General features: G+C 47.5%; 1 protein-coding gene across 2 annotated transcripts in view; it reads left to right on the forward strand.

The window, feature by feature from the left end:
* Positions 1-7,916: 7,916 nt before the first annotated feature.
* Positions 7,917-22,887, forward strand: part of IL1RAP (interleukin 1 receptor accessory protein) — a 305,541-nt gene continuing 290,570 nt past the window's right edge. For both annotated transcript variants that reach the window (XM_086944629.1, XM_086944630.1), the window contains exon 1: positions 7,917-8,013. The gene's annotated coding sequence lies outside the window, so the exon portion shown is untranslated. The remainder of the gene's footprint in view (positions 8,014-22,887) is intronic.

Here is a 22,887-nt window from a genome sequence, read left to right on the forward strand (position 1 = left end):
GTCCCAGTCTGCCCTCGGAGTATCAGTCTGTGGGGAAGCGAGGGAGTTAGGGACAGGGGTCCACCAGTTCTCAAGGCCTCCGACCCCGTTACAAGCAGTGAGCGTTTAAATCACTTAGCCGCCTTGCAGATTTTTAAGATGAGAACGAGTAATCACTCCTCAACAGCACCATATATGCCAGTGCAGACTTAGAAATGACGTATTAATCACACAGAATAGTGCTTTGGGCGCTACTCTATGTAGGCACTAAAGGAGAATGTCAGGGAGTGAACCTGTGAGAAGTCTCTACTACTCACTGTCTACTACTAACTCTCTACTATTCACTCTCTACTACTCTCTACTCACTCTCTACTACTCTCTACCCTCCATTCTCTACTACTCACTCTACTATTCAATCTCTACTACTCTCTACTACTCACTCTCTTCTACTCTCTACTACTCACTACTACTCACACTACTACTCACTCTCTACTAATCTCTTCTACTCACGCTCTACTACTCTCTCTACTACTCACTACTACTCACACTACTACTCACTCTCTACTAATCTCTACTACTTACTCTCTACTACTCTGTCTTCCACTCTCTACTACTCACTCTCTACTACTCACTGCACTACTCACTCTCTTCTTCTCTCTACTACTCACTCTCTACTACTCACTCTCTACTACTCACTCTATAATACTCTCTAATACTATCTACTACTCTCTACTACTCACTCTCTACTACTCTCTACTACTCACTCTCTACTACCCACTCTACTACTCTCTACTACTCACGTTCTACTACTCTCTACTACTCACTCTCTACTACTCACTCTACTATGATCTACAACTCACTCTCTACTACTCGCTCTCTACTACTCACTCTACTACTCTCTACTACTCACGCTCTACTACTCTCTACTACTCTCTCTGCTTTCTACTACTCACTCTCTACTACTCACTCTCCACTCTCTACCGCTCTCGCTACCTCTCTACTTCTACCTCTCTACCCGCACACATATGCGCATGGATATATATGTATATATATGCATATATATATGAATATGCATTTATATATATGTATGTGTATATATATACATACATACATAAACATATATGTACATCTCCATATCTATATAAATACAAATATAAATGCATGCATATAAGCAAAAAATTCCTCATGAAAAAGTTCTTACGTGAACAACAGGAGCGATTGTCAGCTCTAATCGCGTCGGATATATTACAGTATTGGTTGTCAATCTTGTATTTTACTATTGTATTTGCTCCCCTTTTGTCATTATGTTTCATCGACTAGCCCATTCTTCACTTACCCCAGGTTTATAAATGGTCTTTTAAGTGTGCACTATTTGATTCAATGCCTATGTATATTCCCTATTTGACTCATGTACTGATCTGTTCCTTCATTTCCCTCAAACTGTAAAGCGCTCTGATATCCTATGGGATCAAGTTTGCGCTATATAAAACTTTATAAATAAATAAATAAATAATATAAAATATGGATACATATGCATTTTATGTACATGAAAGTTTGAAAAACACTAATAAAAGCAAAGCTAAAACGCCACCTAATTACAAACAGAATTGGTTTAACTTAAACGAGGGCGAGACCTATTGCATTTTCAATGCTTGCTTCAATAGGTGGCTGCTAGAGCGTCTTAAGCAAGATCCTTGATATATGGACAACTCAATCATATGCCGGGACCACAGCGTGAGAGGTGGAGTTGTTTATGTAAATGAATCCACTCCCTGGATTAATCCACTCCCTGGGTATGAGGAGAAACCTTTGCCCGGTGTCACAAATTGGAAAAATGTCAAAATAATGAAGTAATACCATCACAAAATGTGATGTTTTAGGCCACGTAGTTTGCCATTTATTTCTGAATAATTAAGTCAACCCTACCACATAATTTGGTATTCCCTGCCACATAATTCCAGTTGCTCTGACAATTGCATGGATAATATAATGCAGACACCGTAAATAAAACATACATTGCAAGGTAAACCATTCTGTAGGAAATGCATTGTCTGGTAGGACAGCTTAGCTGTTTAAAATGATTACTTTTTGGATATCTGTGTATAACTGGTCGCTGCACTTGGGACTAATGGTGTGTGTGTTTATCGACCTATGAGATCTCAGTCTGGGAGAGAAAGCATTGTGACCATGCCGGTCAGTTCAACAGATGTATTACACACAGTGTGTGGTGGGCTGCCTCAAAATGTGCAAACAACAGTCAAGGGGAAATATACTAAGACTTTTTGCAAGGCTTGGATCACAAAGTAGTGCAAACCCAGGGCAAAGTGATGTGTCTGGAGGTGGAAAGTTGTCTTATGTAACAAAGTAGAGCTCAGGCCACTTTGTGGCAAGGGGACCTTCCATTGGCTCTAATGGGTATTCCCATTCAACCACCCGCAGATTTTGATTCAAAGCCCTATCTACTAAAAAAAGAAAGCATTTTGTGTCAAACATTTATATTATTTTGAGGCGGTCATAACATTTGAAATAAGTCTTCTTTTCTCTTAACTTTTCAAACTTTGCATGTGTAATGCGCGGTGCAGATCTCTTTAGCCCAAACAAGAAAGGTGCCCTGTTAGAGAATAAGTGGAACTGGCGGCTGTCTCTCGCTTCCTCTCCAGTGGATTAGGCTATCTTGAACGGAGGATAATAGGACAACAAAGGGCCTGACATATATTGGCAGTAGGGCCGTCCATCTGACATGACAGAGGTTGAAAGCCATCCTCCCGCCCATTTTATATATCAAACAGGAAACCAACAATATCTCATGGACTTACAACATTATCCATCACCACCAAGAAGATCAGCACCCTCCCTAATGTTCCCCCCAATGTTGGACAACACCACCCCCTAAAAAGGCTGGGGTCTCCTTTGCTCAAGGCACCTCTGCTCATGGCCAAGTCTAGGTCAGCAGGGATGTCTGCGGAGGCTCTGGTTGTGCTGCGTAACATTTCTGTTGGCCAAACTGCACTTTTGGTTGCCATCCAGGGGTAGATCAACATTTAACCCAGTTACTGGCGCTCCAGGATGCCTCCACAGCGTTGTGTGTGCTATACAAAGGAGCATGGCACCTCTAAGACCCCCTCAGACATCATTGCCTCCCACCAATCAACCCCTGACCCTTGATCTCAAGGTCCTTCCTCTTCCTCACCCCATCCTCCTCTGACCATAACCCTTCAACGACCTCTGGCCCAGAATCAGCAACTATCTCCACACTACACCCACACACTCAGGCACATACACACGGTCACACACACATACACACAGACCTAGTAAAAGGAACAACATATACACAAACATACACATACTAAGACACTAGCCTCCCACCCTCCACCACCACACCCACAACCCATACCACAGCTTCAACCATCACCACAACTTCAACAATCACCAAACCTACAACCACCACCACACCCTCAAGCACCACCATTACCTCAAGCACCACCACAACCTCAACCACCACCAAAGCCTCTATCACCACCACACCCTCTACCACTGCCATACCCACAACCATCACCACAACCTCAACAACCACCACACCCACAAACACCACCACACCCACAACCTCATCCAAACACACAACCTCATCCAAAAACACATCACAAAAACAACTCACACAACAGAAATACAAACCCTCAGACAGGGACACACCAGTGGCGGTCGGTAATTTTAGCTCACTTCACCCACCTCAGTTCAGACCCAGCCATATGCAAATCAGTCTTGACCCTGTGCTTCATGGGAACAGTCCAGCCCGAACTGCCAGGCCAGGTCCTCCCTGGACCGGAAACAAGCATCCATGCTTCTTCATTGCTACATGCAAGCCCTGCAGCACACAACAGGGGGCAAGAGAATACAGAACGAGAGGTGTAATGCCTTACTGGAGATTGTAAATAAGATGAGAATCCTGTACTTGCCTTCCTACTGAACTGTGCAATATTCAGTTTTGTTGTGAGATTAAATAACTGTCTTTTAACTGAAAGATAAGGACTGAGCTCAGTAATACGGTGTTGTGTCTGGTGGTTCACTTTTGAGTTCTGAGCGCTTACTCCCCCCCCCCATACTTCGTACCTGAGATGCTTGGATTGCTCACTTTTGGTACCCTGAGATTCAAGTGTGGAAAGGATTTTACTTGGCCCAGTTTGTGCAGCTACAGTACAATGGTTGCCAGGAGCAAATTCCTTCAACCACAACTGAGGCCATAGAAAATGTGGCATCTCTATTTCTGACCCAGGCAATTATAATATGAAGGTGGTACGGCGCATTATTTGCATCGAGCACATCTGCAAAGTCGAGAGGGGAACGCTTGCTGTCGTCCCATGATTTTGTCTAATAGCTCATTATTTCTGATGGTCCTTTGCAGATAAAAAGACAAGATGAGAAAGATGTCAGCAGGGCAAGCCATTAACTTAATATATGCCACCATTTCAGAACTAGAAAGAGGGAGGTTTTGAAAAAACAATCTGAGTCCTGTATCCCCCACATTGACTTCCATGGAAGCAAAGGTAACTTCAGGGGGGAGACAGCTAAAATGAAGCCACTTTTGGGTGTCAATTTCTAGAGTCTCCCATCTATATCGGTTCTATTAGTATATATTAATCATCAACATTGTATTTTTGGCAGTTTTACATAACACAAACATAGAGTTTGGAACTCTGCTGGGTACACGTTTTCTCCCAATACATTTGCTGGGATTCACAGGCTGTTTTAGAGCTGAGGCCTGTGATTTGAACCCGCATCCCCACTGACACCGCAGAAGGACCGGCCCTTTAAGTGTGCTGCTGAAGGATTGGATGTCAGATCAATAGCAAATCATACTTTATTGTTGCTTTACCTGGCAGGAGCATGAAGCCATCGCTATGGCAGGTGGAGGTGGTGACCAAGGGGCTGTGCAGGAGCTCCAGCTGCCTTGCCTGTCACCAGCAGATCAGGAGTCCACAAAAATCAGAATTCTGCATGCAGGCATCTGGAGAGCGGGACATTAGCCTTATAATCAGCAGTATAATACATACCTAATAGATCCTGATTATGCTTTTTAAATCTACACTTTCCTCTTCTTAAATATTGGCATGTATGTGGTCTCCTGCCTGAACAGGGAGGGTTGGCCTCCGGGCTGGCCTTTGGCATGGGCGAGCTGGGTGCACGCCCATGGCTCCAGTCTTCTGGGAGCCACATGGAGCTGTGTGCACTTAAATTATGCAAACATCAGCACCCTTTTCTTCTTGCTCCAGCCTTGTCTGTGTGCCTGTGTACTTGTTTCTCTGTCAGAATTTTCAGTTTAAAGTGTTTTTTTATTATCATACCATAGCCAATGTTTTTAACACTCCATTAGCCCCTTCCTTGCCCTCCCTTCACTTTCTCACCCCTGCTGACACACTCCAACAACACCCTCATCAGCGTGAGGCAGCTACGCTTTGGCCGATTTAGGTGAGCTGGCGAGGGTCAGAGAGGTTTGCCTTCAGGGACCATTCACTGCTCAGCCAGGGACTGACCAGTGAACTCAAAAGAGACCCCTGCTGCACAATGTATTCACTAGCATCATCAAGAATGCGCCCTTTTTATCTGCTAGGGCGCGATCTAAGCAAGGGCCATCTCTGGTAACATACCTGCAACATTTTAGAAGAGGAAAGTGGAAGGCTTAAAAAAAATAATTGGAAGAATGTATTTCTCCCATTGACTTCTATTGAGGTGTGAATCAGGTCTATTGGCATGTACGAGGCTTGCAAGTTTACTGTGAAAGATCGAATATGAGAAATGCAAATACATATTTTTCCTTACCAGTCAGGAACACAGAGTAAGTGCTATGGCAGGCAGTTAGACTGTGGCAAACAGGCTGTGCACTTGCCTGCAGGAGCATGTTACTGGCAGAGCATGCTCCGAGTCACACAAGACTAGTCCCTTTCGCAGAATCCTGGAAGGAAGAGAATTAATCATATCATTTGCTTCCCGAGCGTTGACTCCCAGAGAAGAAAAATATCCTGCAATTGAGCAAGAAGCGCTAGCTTGTGTATGGGCAATGGACCACTTCAGGGCCTTCATTTGGGAAAACCTGTTACAATATTGTGTGACCGTAAACCCTTGGCTAAATTGCTTACCACTGAGGGTTCTGTGGGGGCAACTGCAAGAATTGCAAGGTTATCTATGGGCATGCAAAACTACATTTGTAAAGGTATATATTTGCCTGGTAAGGACAATGTTCTTGCAGATTGCCTATCCAGTTTACCTACCAAACTGGAGGAGTGTGAAGACGATACATGGAATGATTTTCAAGTGGTAGTTTGTGCATGGTAACGGGGTGGATGCGGTAAGCAAGGAAGAGTGGTTAGTGGAATGTGAGAAGGATGAAGGACTCAAACAAGGCAGGGAGTGTATTCACAGTAATTGGACCGATAAAATGTAATGTGATTGTAAACTGAGACCTTATTGCAGTCACAGCCAGTATGACTCGCGGGTGGGGGGAGGGGTGCCACGGGGAGGGGGTCGGGAGGTGGTGAGGTTTAAGTAAAAATAAAAAACCCTTAAGTTAACTTACCTTTGCGTTTGCCCTAAGGCAATCATAACGCTGCAATGGCAGCGTTGTGATTGGCTGGGACACCGACCCCACATGCATCTATGGGGAGGCCATTTTCTCTATGAAGGCTGCATGCAGCCTACATAGAGAAAATGCAGAGTGTGTATGACTGGCTTGGTCGGTCCTGGGGCCGACCAAACAGTCAGCGCACTCACTGTGGGCAAGCCACTCCTCCCCTGGACTGCAGCAGATCCACCCACCCCAACCAGGCATATCCTTCTGCTTTCTCGAAGTGCGAGAAGCAGAAACATAAAATGGAATTTAAAATACCATTTTATCTTTCTGCTTCTCACACTGCGAATGGTATGGAAGGTAAGAGGTTGAGGATGGGAAGACCACCGAAATGGTTGGTATAAATGCTCAAAGCTCGAAATAATTCTTTATTAGAGATGGTAATTGTGAGGTATTGTATATGTAGTATTGTTAAACTTTTGTTTTTTTATATAGTTATAAGTGCCCTTTGTTTTTATATGTTGTGTAAGAAAGGGGATGTGCTGTGTTCCTTCCTTTACTAGTATATGTAGTAGACCTTTGTACTTACTAGCATTCCTGTGTGATTTTAGAGTTTATCTGTTTGTATGTCTTTCTTGAGTGACTTTACAACTTGTACATTTGCAATTTTTCCCTCCTTTCGCTCTACTTGTACATTTGCAATTTTTTTTCTTGTTTATATCTCTTATGTAACTCGTGTAATCCAAAGTCCTTATGTAACTCAACTGGTTCTTTTCTAAAGCGCTCTGACACCTTCGGGTAATGTTCGCGCTATATAAATTCGCATTAAATAAATAAATGCTAGGCAATGTGATGTTATTCTAGATTGGAATGTGTCTGACAGATGGGTGCTGCACTTGGAGATGCATGGACGTGTTCACCTTGGCTCCAGACAATAAAAGCGCTGTAGACTTGTAAATAAGAGATTGTCGTCGTGTGTAAACAACAGGCACTCGTGGGAGGGGGCACCAGGCACCTCCCCCAGGTGAGACCAGCTCTGGACTCCAGATATGTCCACCTGAACGACTCTGGCAGTGTGTCTTTTATGTCTATGCTTGTTCCCAGCACTTCCAGTAAAGCACATCCTCATCAGAGGCGACGCCCCCGCCTTGGTCCGCCCTCTCTGTCCATGGCCCTCCCCGCGCGCTCTGCTGACAGGCTGGCCACGCCCCTCAGGAGGGATTCCCCACCGTCGCTCCGCCCTCTCTTCTCCCTGCTTGGACAGTCGGCGAGTGACGTAGAGATCCTGACGTCAGTGTCCCTCTGTCGAATCGTCTGACTGTGGGCGTGTCCGAGGGCGTGGCCTGCAGCTCCAGCTGTCAGCCGGAGCTCCGGGCGCAGTGTCGCCGGGGCTCAGCGGAGCGCGGTCGGTGTCTGAGCCGGGTGTGTGAGGGGAGCGTCGGGCTGAGCGAGCGGGGACCGGAGACGGACGGCAGGTGAGTGCCTGACCGCGGCCACGGGGCTGCTGGGAGCCGGAGCCTGCCGGCACGGCCGCTAAGGCGGCTCCGCATTTCATCCTCAAGTGCTCCTCATTGTGTCATAGCCCCAGATGAGATTTTTTTCGGGGGGGCGTTTTACCTACCCTGTTGTTTATATGAAAGCTCTTCTCTTTCCACTGCTACTCCTCTTAACACTGGCTGCTCCTCCTCTTATCTTCCGCTGCTGCTGTGTTTCCTGCTATAACTTGGATGGTGTTAAAAGGAGTACTGTGTCAAGATTGCTTTACATACGTTTGTCAAATACTGTTGCTCCTCATTTTATCGCGCACTTCCTGTTGTCTGCTACTTCACCTGTCATCCTCGCCCATGACTCTTTAGGGGCTTCACTTACCTCCAGTAGTGGCGCTCCGCCACAGTGTTGGTCTTTACCTACCCTGCTCTTCATATTAACAGTGCTCTCAGTGGTATCGTTCGACTGCTCCTCCTCTTATCACCCGCGTCTCCTCTTATCTGCTGTGGTGCTGCTATAATTTGCAGTGAGTTAGGAGGATAACTCTCAAGTTTGCTTTCCGTATGACTGACACATACTGGTGCTCCTCATTTTATCGCGCACTTCCTGTTGTCTGCTGCTTCTTGTCATCCTCGTGTGTTACTCTTTAGGGGCATTGCTTCCCTCCAGTGGTGCTGCTCCGCCAGTGGTGGTCGGTGCACCCTCGAGGCTGACTGCAGCAGGTCATCAGTCATTGGTGTGCAGGGCTCCTTGTTAAACCCTCTCCCCCGGAGGGCACTATCTTACTCCCTTCTGATGTTGGCAGAGGCAGAATGCTCTGGAGTTAGTGTTGTGCAGTGTCTTCTTGTTAACCCTCCTCCCCCATAGCTCACCCTCTTCTAATGGTAGAAGGATGCTCTAGAGTCAGTGCTCTGCGGGGTCTCCTTGTTAACCCTCTTCGCCCATAGCTGACCCTCTCACCCCCTTCTAATGGTGGCAGGATGCTCTGGAATCAGTGCTGGGCAGGGTCTCCTTGTTAGCCCCCACCCTAAAATAACTGACCCTCTCACCCCCTTCTAATTGTCTAATTGGGTCAGGATGCTGTGGAGTCAGTGCTGTGCCCGGGCTCCTTGTTAACCCTCCTCACCAGAGCTCACTCTGAGTACTTCTATTGCTGGCAGGTTGCTCTTGAGTATTGTCTATCCAGGGTCCCCTTGTTAACCCCCTCCACTCGGAGCTCACTCTCTAACTCCCTTCTATTGGCGACTGGATGTTCTGGAGTCACTTCTGAGAAGGGTCTCCTAGGTAACACCCCCCCCCCCCCCCCCAATCCCCTCGGGAGCTCACTCTCTACTAATGAGACAAGAATGCTCCGGAGTCATTACTGTGCAGGGGCTCCTTGTTAATTCCCTCCTCCCAGAGCTCACTCTCTCGCCACATTCTGATGGTGGTAGGATGCTCTGGGGTCAGTGCTGTGCCGGGTCTCCTTGTTAACCCTCCTCTCATCTCCTTCTAATGGTGGCTGGATGCTCTGGAGTCTGTGCTATGCCGGGTCTCCTTGTTACCACCCCCCCCCAATAACTGACACTCTCACCCCCTTCTAAAGAAGGATGCTCTGGGGGTCAGTGCCGGGGGGGGGGGGGGGTCTCCTTGTTAGCCCTACCTACCCCCTTCTAATGATGGCTAGATGCTCTGGAGTCTGTTCTATGCCGGGTCTCCTTGTTAACCCCCCCCCCCCCCCCCCCCCAATAACAAACTCTCTCACCCCCTTCTAATGGTAGAATGATGGGGTCACTGCTGTGCAGGGGCTCCTTGTTGACCCCCTCTCCCGGGAGCTCACTCTCTCACCCCCTTCTAATGGTAGAAGGATGCTCTGGGGGTAAGTACCGGGCAAGGTCTCCTTGTTAGCCCTACCCCCTTCCAATGGTAGAAGGATGCTCTGGAGTCTGTGCTGTGCCGGGTCTCCTTGTTAACCGCTCACCCCCCAATAACTGACTCTGTCTCACCCCCTTCTAATGGCGGCAGGATGCTCTGGAGTCGGTGCTTTGCAGGGGCTCCTTGTTAACCCCTCTCTCGGGAGCTCACTCTCTCTCCCCTTCTAATGGGAGAAGGATCCACTGAAGTCAGTGCTTTGCAGGGGCTCCGTGTTACCCTCTCCTCATAACTGACCCTCTCCTCACTCCCTTCCCTTCCAACGGTAGGTGGGTTCTCTGGAGTCTGTGCTATGCCGGGTCTCCTTGTTAACCCCTCAACCCCCAATAACTGACTCTCTTACCCCTTTCTAATGGTAGGTGGGTTCTCTGGAGTCAGGGCTATGCAGGGTCTCCTTGTTAACCATCCTCTCCCGTAACTGCCCCTCTCACCCCTTTCTGACGTTGGCAGGATGCTCTGGGGGTAAGTGACCCTGATGCCACGCTCCACCCCCTGTCGTGTTTGCCCTGAGGACGCCTGCCCCAAGCTCCGTGTCAGTCAGTGGGTGCTGTGTAGACCCCCCCTAACACCACCACCCCCTGCCGAGTATCCCCTCTAGCGCCCCTCGTGCTCTGATTGGCTCTTATCAGTCACTGTCTGTCAATGGTTGAATGCTCTACAGACCCCAGAGTCCCGGCTCACCCCCTCTTTCCTCTCTGATGTGGCCACCCTGCACATTTTGTGGCTAGAGTTGTGTTCACATCTCAGTGTTGTTGTTTTGTTGTCGCAGCCTTGTCCCCCTGAGTGCATCAGAATCTAGCCCACTTCCGGGCGTGCGTCTTATCTGTCCTGTTCCCTTGTGCAGCGCAGGGTCGCAGAGGGGTGGGGGTTGGGGCTGACTGAGTATTACTATTATCAGTTGGAAACAAAAACTGCATTGTAGAAAAGAAAATGAGTGTACACGTATACATATATTTGAGCAGGTCTTATATAGGGTTATGAAACTCCGAGATGACTTATACTATCGTTATGTATGGCAGGGGTACTTTATTCCTTATAATACATGTCACTCAATCACCTTGACCACAAACTACTTGGTGCATAACTGTTTCGTTCATATGAGCGAACATGTTTTTTAACACGATGAATGAAAAATATCATCTTTAGTGCAAAATTAAGCTCCTAAGAAAACAGTTGGGTATTTGTTGCACAGAGATATTAAAATCAGTTCAAAATGTCAGCCTTTTTTTTCTTTAAAGGTGCAGTAGAAACATGCAACGTTTTCTATAATTTCACAATGAGGGCAAGAAGCAAGCATGTTGCCATAAATATCTACTTGGCTCTGTACATCTAGAAAAACAGAGCAGAAGAAAGAAAAGCAATGTTTTGTTTTTGTTCTTTCAACAGCTGCTTTAATTACGCTTCATGGCCCCCCCTTTCCCTCTGCAGCAGGCACTGTGACTCAGAACTCCACTGACATAAGTTATTGCATTTGAGTTTTAATGTAATTTCTTTAGTGACTGGGTGCATCACAAGTTGCAGAGTACAGAGAAATGAGATACAGGTTTTTATGCAGGGATTGCAGAAACCCATATATTATATGGACTTAAACTAAAATCATAAACATATCTAAGCTTTGTGGCTGGAACATTGGGGTGGGGGGGGGGGGGTCCCTGTTTGTCACATTAGTATTATTTATAATTGTTACCTGTACTTTTTTGGGGGGTGCCATCTCAGAAGAATCATGTCTTGACTTGTGCACCAACGTCAGCCAACATCTCTTATCTTGTGTGGCTAGCTCACGGGTAGACTTGTGCGCCTCTAGGCGCCTGTGAGGTTTTTATGGCTAGCAAAAATTGTTATCCTGAGCACTCACACGTAGACCAACTTGCCTCTAGGTGTTTTTTGTGGCTAGCTCACGGGTAGACTAACATGCCTCTAGGCACCTGTGAGACTTTTGTGGTTAGCTCACGGGTAGACCAGTGTGCCTCTAGGCGCCTGTGAGGTTTTTATGGCTAGCTCACAAGTAGACCAACTTGCCTCTAGGCGCCTAGGTGTTTTTTGTGGCTAGCTCACGGGTAGACTAACATTCCCCTAGGCACCTGTGAGACTTTTGTGGTTAGCTCACAGGTAGACCAGTGTGCCTCTTGGCGCCTGTGAAACTTTTGGGGCTAGCTTGCAAGTAGACTAGCTTGCCTCTAGGTGCTTGTAAGATTTTCGAGAATGAATGGGATGGACTGAGACATGCTAGATTTACCTAAGGCATCTGAGATTTGTCGGGGGGGGGGTTAGTGTCCCTCTCACTGCTGTTTGGGTAGTGATAAAGGTATGGTGGATCTCTGTGCCACTGCACCTGCTGCACTGTTGATAGCTACCCCTCTCTGGGGCATACTGGACTTCTCAGATATGACCAACTTGTCAGTCAGACTTTTTAATTCCAGTGGTGCCTTTGTGCAGTGGTGCCTTTACCCCAGGGAGCCGTGCCGCCTGTGTTTCACTCTCTCTCGCTGGGTTCGGCACCTGCCGCCGAGAGCTCCCAGGATTCACCCACAAGGTTCTGCCAGTGCAGTGGTACTCAAAGTATGGCCCTCGTGACCTTCACATGTGGCCCCCTGGCGAACAGCAGCATGAGCCCCTGTTTAGTTGATGAACACTAATATCCAGAAAAAAAAGGTAAAGAAACAGGCAAGCATTTATTAACCTGCAAAATAAATGTGTGCCCGTTTATTTACCATTTTTCTAAATCCCCTTACACAATCCCTGCCCCACCCAGACCCCCGTATGCCACCCTGCTGGCATCAGTGTGGTCCTCGGTCACACCACAGACCATACATTATGGCCCCTGGGTAAATGTTTGTTAGTACCCATGTGCCAGTGTAAAGGGGCGGGCACCCATTGCCCACAGCTCTGTGCACACACGTTTAAAGTGTGTGAGCTCGGCGGGTTATGACACCTGGTTTCTGGCTTTTTATTTTTATTTATTACCCAAGTAGTGAATAATACTATTCACTATTAGTGTAATATAATATGGAGTACATTAGCTGGAATATGGCCCTATCTGGAAGCTAAGTTAAGTAATAATGCTGTTAATTGCATGTTGTATGCATGCTTGCGGGTGAGTGTGTGTATGTGTTAATTTGTGTAGTATGGGGGTGTTAGTGAAATTAAAGGTCAAATGGCATGCAATGTCACTTCCGCTACCCCAGGTATTTTGGTGAATTGACGTCCATGCGTGCACGTGCTGTACAGGGGACTTGTGTCCGGTGTCTTAAAAGCAAAGACTGCAGGCTCGCCCCTCTTCGAAGGGACTGCTGACTGTGTGGCCTTGCAGCTGATGGTCAGGGCCGGACGTCACTGCAGGACCTGTTCTGCCACAGAGGCAGAATTCTGAGTTTCTAATCAGCAAATGTACAGCGGCCGGCGTCTAATATTGAACAGCGTTTCCCGAAGGCCAGAAGGTTTTCTGTTTATTTGCATTTGGAAACTTGACTGTGCTAGAACAGGCCCGGAAGACACCATCTAGGTGTGACCGGTGGGTTACCCCACACCAAACGCCATGGACTACTGACCAGCCGCTGTTTACAAGAAACCTGTGTTAGTTCTTCGGGGGCTGATAGCTAGGCCGGCGGGCTGTCGAGTCCTCCGACCATCCACCATGCTGGTGCTATGAATGTGGTGACACATTGACAAAGCTCTTGGGCCTGCCTTATATATTCTGACAGCCTTTGACTGGCAGAGGGCACCATGGTTATTAGGTCGAGCCTGGGCAGCGCATGCGCTGCTCTGCGAGGCATGTAGTATTCAGGTATGGACTTGAAGCTCTGCCCACTCTCCAGCCATACTTTTCACTGGCTTGTGTCAATGTCCTTGGTAAATCCTGGCTTCTGATTCGTGAATAGGCTTGTTCGTCCCTCCTTATTACCCCCTTGTCTTCATTTGTAACCTCCCATGAGAACACACCATGTTACATGAGGTGTTACACACTGTTTTGTTAAGGACACGCTCCTGTGGAAGGCATTATTTTTCTTTTTCATAGCAGGGCACGCCACAGTGGTAGTTGTGTCTTTGGTTTATTTGCCACAACGAATGTGGTCACTTTTTTTTTTTTTTTCTTCTATTTTTTTAACTTTTGTTTGTAAAAACGCCCCATGCTGTTTTAAAGGCGGCCACTCCCCTTTCTTTCATTGAGCCGCATCGAAGGCAAGGGGGACGGCCAACTTTAAAGTGAAAGCGCGGCATGGGGTGCTTTTGCAAACAACCATTTGCAATTCAATAGGTCTTGCATTTTCGAGAGTTTCATAAATGCGAGACATATTGCATTGCAAATGCTTGTTTTATTGTTGTGGTGACATCTTGACAAAGCCTTTAGGCCTGCCTTATATAGTCTCACACCCCTTGAATGACAAATGGCAACATGTTTATTTTCAATATTGTGGTGCCCTTGACAAAGCCAGTAGGCCTGCCTTCTTTAAACTGACTCTCCCTTGTATTGTGATGTTTCATGTGGGTCTGGTGGGGGATATTGTGATTGTAGAGTTCAGGACCCACTAGGGTTTAATGCATTGTACCAGTGAGCTGTGGGTACTAGTGAGTGGACCGTGGACTGTTCTGCTTCTTCTGCCCTGAGAGAATCAAGTGCTACAGTGGGGTGTTTGGTTCCCAGTAATACGAATGCCTACCTGTGACTCACTTCCTCTACAAGTCATAACCCAATTTCTTGCAAACAGTTTTCAGGCTGGAATGGATTGTCACCAATCTGGTGGCTCTTTAGCAAGCAGACGGGGAGAAGATGTGCCACACAAGTGTGTGTGTCTGAGTGCGTATATATATATATATATATATATATATATATATATATATATATATATATATATGTGTATATATGTATATTAACTTTTTTAGCACTATTTACAATGCTTTGTCATTGCATGTGGAAAGAAGCTTCTCTCCGTCACCTTTTTCATAACCCGTAACATTCCATCTCCCTGGCATCACTTAATGCAAACTGTATGCTGTGCATAGGGTGGCCGATGCCTTCTAGCCGCTAGGCCGATTAAAAGTTTTTTGCGCTAGGGTTGGACAGTACCTGTAACGTTCATGTTGCTATTATTGTAGTGCCTCTTTCTAGCGCATAGAGGTCAGATGCTGTGCATTAAAGCAGTCTCTATATGTGATCTGACATGGATAACAGGCTTCACCATTCCTCCATGTCAGATATGTGTACGCATAAGAACACTGGGACTCCGTCTGTTACATTGGATTATCATCCTTGCTTTTGGTGCATAAGTGTCATACTAGTGTCCTATACCACTGGTGCAGCTGGAGTTTTTGTTTTCAGGACTACTGTTTTTTTTTTTTTTAATCTATTTTTTTAAATACCACATTTTCACCAAAGAATTTTCTTTGCTAGACTGCGTGCATGTATCGCTTCATGATTGCAGCTAGTCCCTAGTGAGCATTTTACCTTTTCATGTCCCTATACAGGTTTCTGAATAGCAGTTGTCAGTAGGGAAATGTGAACATAGGCAAATGAAAATATTTGGGTTGAGTTCTGTCAGCATTTTGTGAGCCACCAAGATTGAATTGCTTTCATCTGCACCTTTGCAAATTGGCAACATAGAATTTGTGTGATTTTGGTGAAAACAGTCAACCATGAAAATAATTGAATTTTCAGTATTTGAAATACCAGATGTACATGATGCTTTGAAGAAAATGATCTATTTGGGAATGAAACTCACAATCCAGAAATGCAGTTGCCAGCAGCAAAGCGAGGACCAGGCAGCATCATTTGTTAATGAGCCTGTACAGAGAATATAGCACAGACCTACATGTCAGTTCTCCCTGGGGAGGGCACATCAACCAGCGTGAATTTGCTTGTGAACTACCCTTGTTGAGTGGTTCCTGTGGGAACACAACGTCCGCCAGTGGTTAATTTGTAAAAATATATATATCTTTTTTTTAAAAAAACGGTGCTGGGGTTCTCGTCAGGAGGCAGCTTGCACCAGCCCCTTTCTCCTGTTAGCGCCGCCCAAAACAGAACCATCCACAAACCATACAATTTGGCCGAGGATGTGGCTTAATGACCAGAGCTGCCAATTTCGGAGCTGGAGAACTGGGTTCGAGTCTCTGCATCTGCCCATGGACATCCTGGGACTCTGGGAAAATCACTTAACTTCCCCTTAAACTAATGTGTCCTTAACTGGTCCTCACGAAAAGCGCCTGTGTTGATTATTTAGTGCCGGTGCTGAGCACCTGAATCCCCCGGATCAAATTAAGCCCTGAATTGTCCTTTCTCCCTTCTTTGCAAAGTTGTGACATTTGGTCTATGAATTTGCTTGTATGTTGCCTGTATAGTCAGCAGGGCTTGTGCTCTGTGTGCCTGTACGTTTTGTCTTGTGCCTGTTCTATACATCAGCGAAACTATTGACTGTGCCAGTGCTTGTTGAATATGGCTATAATAGAGCGGCCCTTCCAAGAAGGTGGAAAAACGACCTCTATAAAGCAGTGACAGAAACGTGTGCCGTGGGGCCACTCACCATCATGTTTGCTTGATAAACGCCTCAAAAAGGAGTACGCACTTTGGTGGGGGTTTCACAACATTGCCTGATTTAGAGCATCTAAAATATAGTTTGTGTCCATTGCATAGGCTTGTTACTGGGCAGTTTCAAGGTCCAGATTGAGCAGTTTTGTTGCGATCCTGGGTGCACATTTATGTTGTGAGATCTGATTGTGCACCGTTGTTGCTATGGTGTGCTTGTGCGTGGGGCCTGAGTTGGCGTCGCTGATGGGATTTCCTTGCGGGGGAATCCTGGGTGCGTTGTTTTGTTCCCATGATGTCCTGGGGCATAGAATCGTGGTTAAGCATCTGTGTTGCCAGTGTGCAGTGTGTACTGGCTTCTGTATGCACAGTTGTGTTGCTACTATGGGCACCGTGTCTTGGATGCACAGTTGTGTTGCCATGGTGCGCTGTGTGCAGGGACCCTGGTGCATAGTTGTGTTTTGGTTATGTGCTGTGCCTCCGATCATAGGTGCACAGTTTACTTGTCAGTGCTCTGTTGTTTGGCTGAAATGTGCTCTCCATTGCTTCCTAGCTGCATAGTTGTGTTAGGGTGTTGATACTCTGGTCCTCCACACACGTTTGTGTTGCTAGGCTGTGCCACTCACAGGGTACTCGCTGCAGGTTTGTGTTACTAAGGTGTGCTGCACCCAGAGTCCTCAATGCACACTTGTGTTTCTATGATGTGCAGTGAACTGAGCCCTTGCACGGCCTTGGCTTGTTCTGTGGCTGCACAGTTGATTTCCCAGGGTATGCTGTGCACAGGGTCCTGGGTGCACAGCTGTGTTGCTAGGCTGTGCTCAGCACAGGGCCTATGATGCACAGTTGTGTTTCTAAGGAGTGCTGTGCAGAGAGTCCTCAGTGCACACGTTTCTACCCCAGACACAGTTGCATTCCTAGTGTGTGCTGTGCACAAGGGTCCTCACAGCGTGTGCTGTGCACAGGGTCCTCCTAGCGTGTGCTGTGCACAGGGTCCTCATAGCGTGTGCTGTGCACAGGGTCCTCACAGCGTGTGCTGTCCTGTGCACCGGGTCCTCATAGCGTGTGCTGTGCACAGGGTCCTCATAGCGTGTGCTGTGCACCGGGTCCTCACAGCGTGTGCTGTGCTGTGCACAGGGTGCTCGATGCACATTTCTGTTGCTCGTGTGTAGTGCACTTAACCTTAGCATGTCTTGGATTGCACTGTTGCTGCACAGTTGTGTTCCCGTGGCGCGCTGTGCACGGGTTCCTCGGTGCCCACTGGTATTCCTGTAGTGGTCCGTGACCTGAGCACTGCCACAGGTTCGGGTTGTGTTTCTATAAAGTGCAGGGCACTCAGTCCTGGCATGTGTTGTGGCGGGGTCTCCAATCCCAGATTCACCCCTAGTCGGCAGGGGAGGTCCCCCACAGCAGACTCCCCAGTTCAGCGCCGAGGGGGGGAGGGGCGCAGCGGTCCTGAGCCAACCAGAGGGTCTGGTATGAGGACAGGGGTACAGCGAGGCAGGACCACCCCCCACTGATGCAGGTCATGAGTCATACACTGCCCTGTGTATTGTGTAGTGTTTTCCTACCACAAGAGCCTAATTCTTCATGATGTGTGGCTATTTTTTGATCTTAAGTGTGTTCCTTACATGCAGGTGTTTTAAACAGGAGTATGTTCTGACAGGGCTATAATAAAATGTTTCACCAAGTTCGGGATCTGTGAGTTCTGTTGGTGCCTCGTTTGGGTTGTGTTGGGGCAGGGGGGGGGGGTGTATCCGGGGTCATATGAGCCCTGGCATGTGTTTCTATAGTGTGTAGCCACCAGGCCCTGGCACGGATTGTGTGATTCTGTAGTGTGTAGTGCACTGAGTCCTGGCTCGGTCTGGATAGTGTGTTTCTGTAGTGTGTAGTGCATTGAACTTGTCACGGTCTGGATTGTGTTTCTGTAGTGTGTAGTGCACTGAGTCCTGGCTCGGTCTGGATTGTGTGTTTCTGTAGTGTGTAGTGCATTGAACTTGTCACGGTCTGGATTGTGTTTCTGTAGTGTGCAGTGCACAGAGCCTTACTTAGATTGTGTTTCTGTAGTGTGCAGTGCCCTGAGCCCTGGCATAGATTGTGTTTCTGTAGCGTGCTGTTGAGCTCCGGCGCTGTCTCGGAGTGTGTGCTTCTGTTGTGTGCACTGAGCAGAGCTTCCTTCAATACCACCTCTGTACTCGTGGGGGAGGGGAAGGGGGCGTGCAGCCCCCTCCCACCCCCCCCCACCCTTCCCCCACTTTCATACTCCAAGTCCACCTCTGATCTCCTGCGTTAGCCGCACACTGAAGTCCAAGGCGAGTAAATAAGTGATGAGAGGGGGGAGGGGCGGAGCCAGTGAGTGGGAAGAGTCCAGCAGGACCAGTGACGAGGATGCGGGCACTCTCGGCATCTGAAGGAAGAAGGTGCGGACGACCCCACGGCAATAAAACAAGCGGATTCAGAAGCATATGGAATGCGGGCCTCGTGTCTACCCCCCCCCCCCCCCCCCCCCCATCTGTGCTGCTGCCAGAGAAAGACAAGCACCACAAATTAAGAGCGTCAGTGTCATGTGTGTGAGTGTGACCCTAAAAGCGCTAGGTGAGCTATCTGGATAAATGCACAAAGTGACCACTCCCGCCTGGTGGGCACGCACTCTTTTGTGGAGGGGCACAACTTCTGCGCAATCGAAACCTGCCCTCCTGGCCCCAGCATGTGGGCGGAGCCGAAACCCCTCTCTAGTGAGGGTCACACAAGTGTCTGACGACGTCTGAGCTGTCCAAGCAAACCATGATAACTATGCCGGCCATTGGCTCCCAGGTCACTGCTAATAGCTGCCTCTGAGCAGCAGAGCCAGGCGGCTAACCTACACGAGGGCATGCTTATGCTGCTGCTGAGACGTTGTTCCCATGGCCAATGAGTAGAAAGTGAGAAAGGACTCCCTGCCCAGAATAAACACCAGAAACAAATACAATTGAACAATCACAAGATGGTACAGCCACAAGCGCGTTTTTTGCCAAACATATTAGTTATCCAGTGACTTTGTTTAAGAATAAGCGCCTGTGCACAAAACTCTGCTCAGACGTCTGCGGCCCGTGCTATGAAATGTCAGCGCGCCGAAAACCAAAGCTTGGTAGTATTTAACCCTTCTCATGCCTCTTTAATCCATTACCAGACACCTCTTCATCTCATTGGGGCAGGGTAATTCTTAATCCCTTTGTGAGGTTGGGCTCATCTTTCTCTTTCACCCCCACCCCTCTTGCTAGTGGTATAATCTCTGATTCAGACAACTAAGTACCACCCCCCACCAGCAGCACCCACCGGAACAAATAAAGCACTGGTTTTGACACTAAATTGTAAGTGTGCTAGGGCCCTGTGAACAGGAGTTACATGCTTACAGTTTTAAAAGTGAGGCCTGAACGAAGCTCGTGAGACCCCAAACCTGCTGGCACATGGAGGGCATGTAAAGAAATATTCACTTGTGTTCATGCTCTCTGGAAATAATAAAAAGGCATGAAACTGTCAAAAGCAACAAAATCAAAAAGTACATGGGAACTCACTTGCATGGATATGAAGAAGTTACACTACAGAAACAAACTGAAAAAATAATAATATATATATAGATAGATAGATAGATAGATAGATAGATTATTAAAGTAATGTTTGATAACGTTTGAAACTCTCAGAGCCTGGACACCACCAAGCTGCAGACCAAGAAGTGTAGAAAAGAAAAAAGGCTTTTCCCATCTGTGTATCCAGGGTGTGGAACAAGAGCCCAGATCTATTAGGACTTCCCAATGCTGCTGCAATGTAGGAAAGAGTTGAAGCCCCGCCTCTTTAAAGAACACACAATAACATTTCACCAACTGGGATCACTCATATCCCACTGACCTTATCTTGGTCTTTCGTGCAGTGTGGCGCTGCGCTGTCTTTCGGCCAGGTCTGTCCTAATTCAAAGACCAGATCAATACATACATTTGTATGAATGGATTTCTTCTTCCATATGAAAGGCCCTTACAATGTAAAGAGTTGCTTTTAAAAATAAAAGAGCTTCATTTAAAGAGCGTCAAAGCCTCGGATAACCACGCCCACAATCCTCTGCTTCCTGAAAACTGAGGGTTTTAGGAACTGCTGAAACAATAGCGTCATCCGTGCTAACTTTAGCTGAAGGCCCGCTTGGCAACCGTGCCCGCTTCTTTTTAGGTCTGGCTCAAGAGGGCTTCTGCCTACACATACAGCGGAACACATTCATATTAATAAGCGCTCTATACAGATGTGCTTTAAAGATCGCAAAGTGTCACGCTGGTGCTTAGTCTGCATTTGATGACGTAATCACCAGCGATTCAAGGGTTCCCGTTACGATGACTGCTCAGAGAAGCAGTACAAAAGGGGGTGGTGATGGACGGAACATCTGAACCAAACACTCACACCCAGTCCACAGATCTGGGTTTAATCCATCACCGTTCTTTAGCCCACTCTCCCACCCCAGTTCAGACATGGCCATATGCAAATCAGTCTGACCCTGTGCCTCATGAGAACAGTCCAGCCCGAACTGCCAAGCCATGCCTTCCCTGGACCGGAAACAAGCTTCCGAGGACTGGTTTCTAGCATTACAGCCGTCTTCAGCCCGGCTTGCTTGAATCCAGTGGCAAAGTGAGCAAGGGACTCACGGCTGAGCATACCCTGCCAACTTATGGCGAACAAAGCGGTACAAAAGGGGGTGTAATGCCAGAAACCGGTCCTTGGAAGCTTGTTTCCGGTCCAGGGAAGACATGGCTTGGCAGTTCGGGCTGGACTGTTCTCATGAGGCACAGGGTCAGACAGATTTGCATATGGCCATGTCTGAACTAGAGTGGCAGAGTGGGCTAAAGAACGGTTATGGATTAAACCCAGATCTTTTGACTGGGTGTGAGTATTTGATTGGTTCAGATGCTCCGTCCATCACCACCCCCTTTTGTACTGCTCACAGAAGCAGGCATGTTTGGACCTTAGTTCTGGGTGGACAGCACACTAGCACAGCTCTCGTTAAGAGCTTGTTTACATCATGCAAAGTGTGCTCGGTTCGAGGCCTGCAGCCCTCGTTTTGATTTAGTTTGTTGTGCCTTGCATCAGCCTGAAGATCCTACAGTCCTCACACCTCAGGCTACTGGCTGTTTAAAGTTCTCATTCAGTCTTCTCAACAATGGTTCTATTGCAAAGTAGAAAGGAGCATTGCCCATGTGGGAACTGCATTTCTCCATCACGCTTTCTTTGTCATATTCAATTATCTCCTAAATGTTTTTTATAAGACGAGAAGTAATTTGTTTTCTTCTCCTTTGCAAGGCACGCTGGTGCAGATTATGGCAAATCAAATCAAGTTGACTCTGTTTTCCATTAGAGGATGACAGGTTGGCACCACTGCAAAAAGAACAACAGATGGACAGAACGCTGCACAATGTCAAACAATCCATTGATTTTTGCTCCCCATGCCATTCCAGTTCAGACCCAGCGTATGCAAATCAGTCGAGACCCTGCGCCCAATGGGACGAACTACCAAGCCAGGTCTTCCCTAGACAGGAAACCAGCATCCTGGGACCGGTTTAGGGGCATCACCCCTCATCAGTTGCCTAGCTTGAATCCAGTTGCACACACGGGACCCACGTCTGGGCACACCCATCCCACTCGGGTGACCAATGCAAAAAGAACAATTTATGGACAGAATGCTGATCAATGCCAAACATTCACCCCAGTACAGAGATCTGGGCCTAAATCCATTGTTATTTTGCTCCCCATGCCCTTCCAGTTCAGACCTAGCCATATGCAAATCAGTCTTGACCCTGCGCCCAATGGGAACAGTCCAACCCGAACTGCCACACTCCGCTGTCAGGCTGCAGATAGGATTCGGTGTGCCCAGCAGCATCTTGCTCCTACTACCTCGTTGTAGATAAAATACCAACTCAGCCTGCTTGGCAAGTTTTTGGTAGCAGCTTATAACTGAAAACACAGGCACAATCGATTGGCTTTGCCAGTGCTTGTTTTTACAGTTGCTGTGAGCAAGTCTTTGAGTGCACTGCTGCATCCTGCAGTAAATCTTGTCAAAAACTAAATGTGCTGTGCTGCATCTTAGGACCACCGTCACGCACCCTTGTGGGCACCCATAACACCGGTGCGCGCCATCAAGTGCACGCGGCGTTCTGCGTTCGCTTGCAGCGCTGCGATTTTTAAAATTATTTTATGTCACTTACCATTTTCATATTGTGCTAGTGTAGCCTCACAGGGGCTTCTGAGTGCATGAGGAGGGAGGGAGGGCGCGTGTACAGGGTAATCTACATCCAAAGGAATTACAAGGAAAGGGGTCTCTGGAGTCTGTGGTGTCAGCTCTGATTAATCCTATCGGCTCCTTGGAAGGGGCAGGGCTACAGAGAATTCATGAATATTATGGGATTGTTTCAGGTGCAGAGAG

This window comes from Lissotriton vulgaris, chromosome 11 (genome assembly GCF_964263255.1).
Source record: "Lissotriton vulgaris chromosome 11, aLisVul1.2, whole genome shotgun sequence".
NCBI lineage: Eukaryota > Metazoa > Chordata > Amphibia > Caudata > Salamandridae > Lissotriton > Lissotriton vulgaris.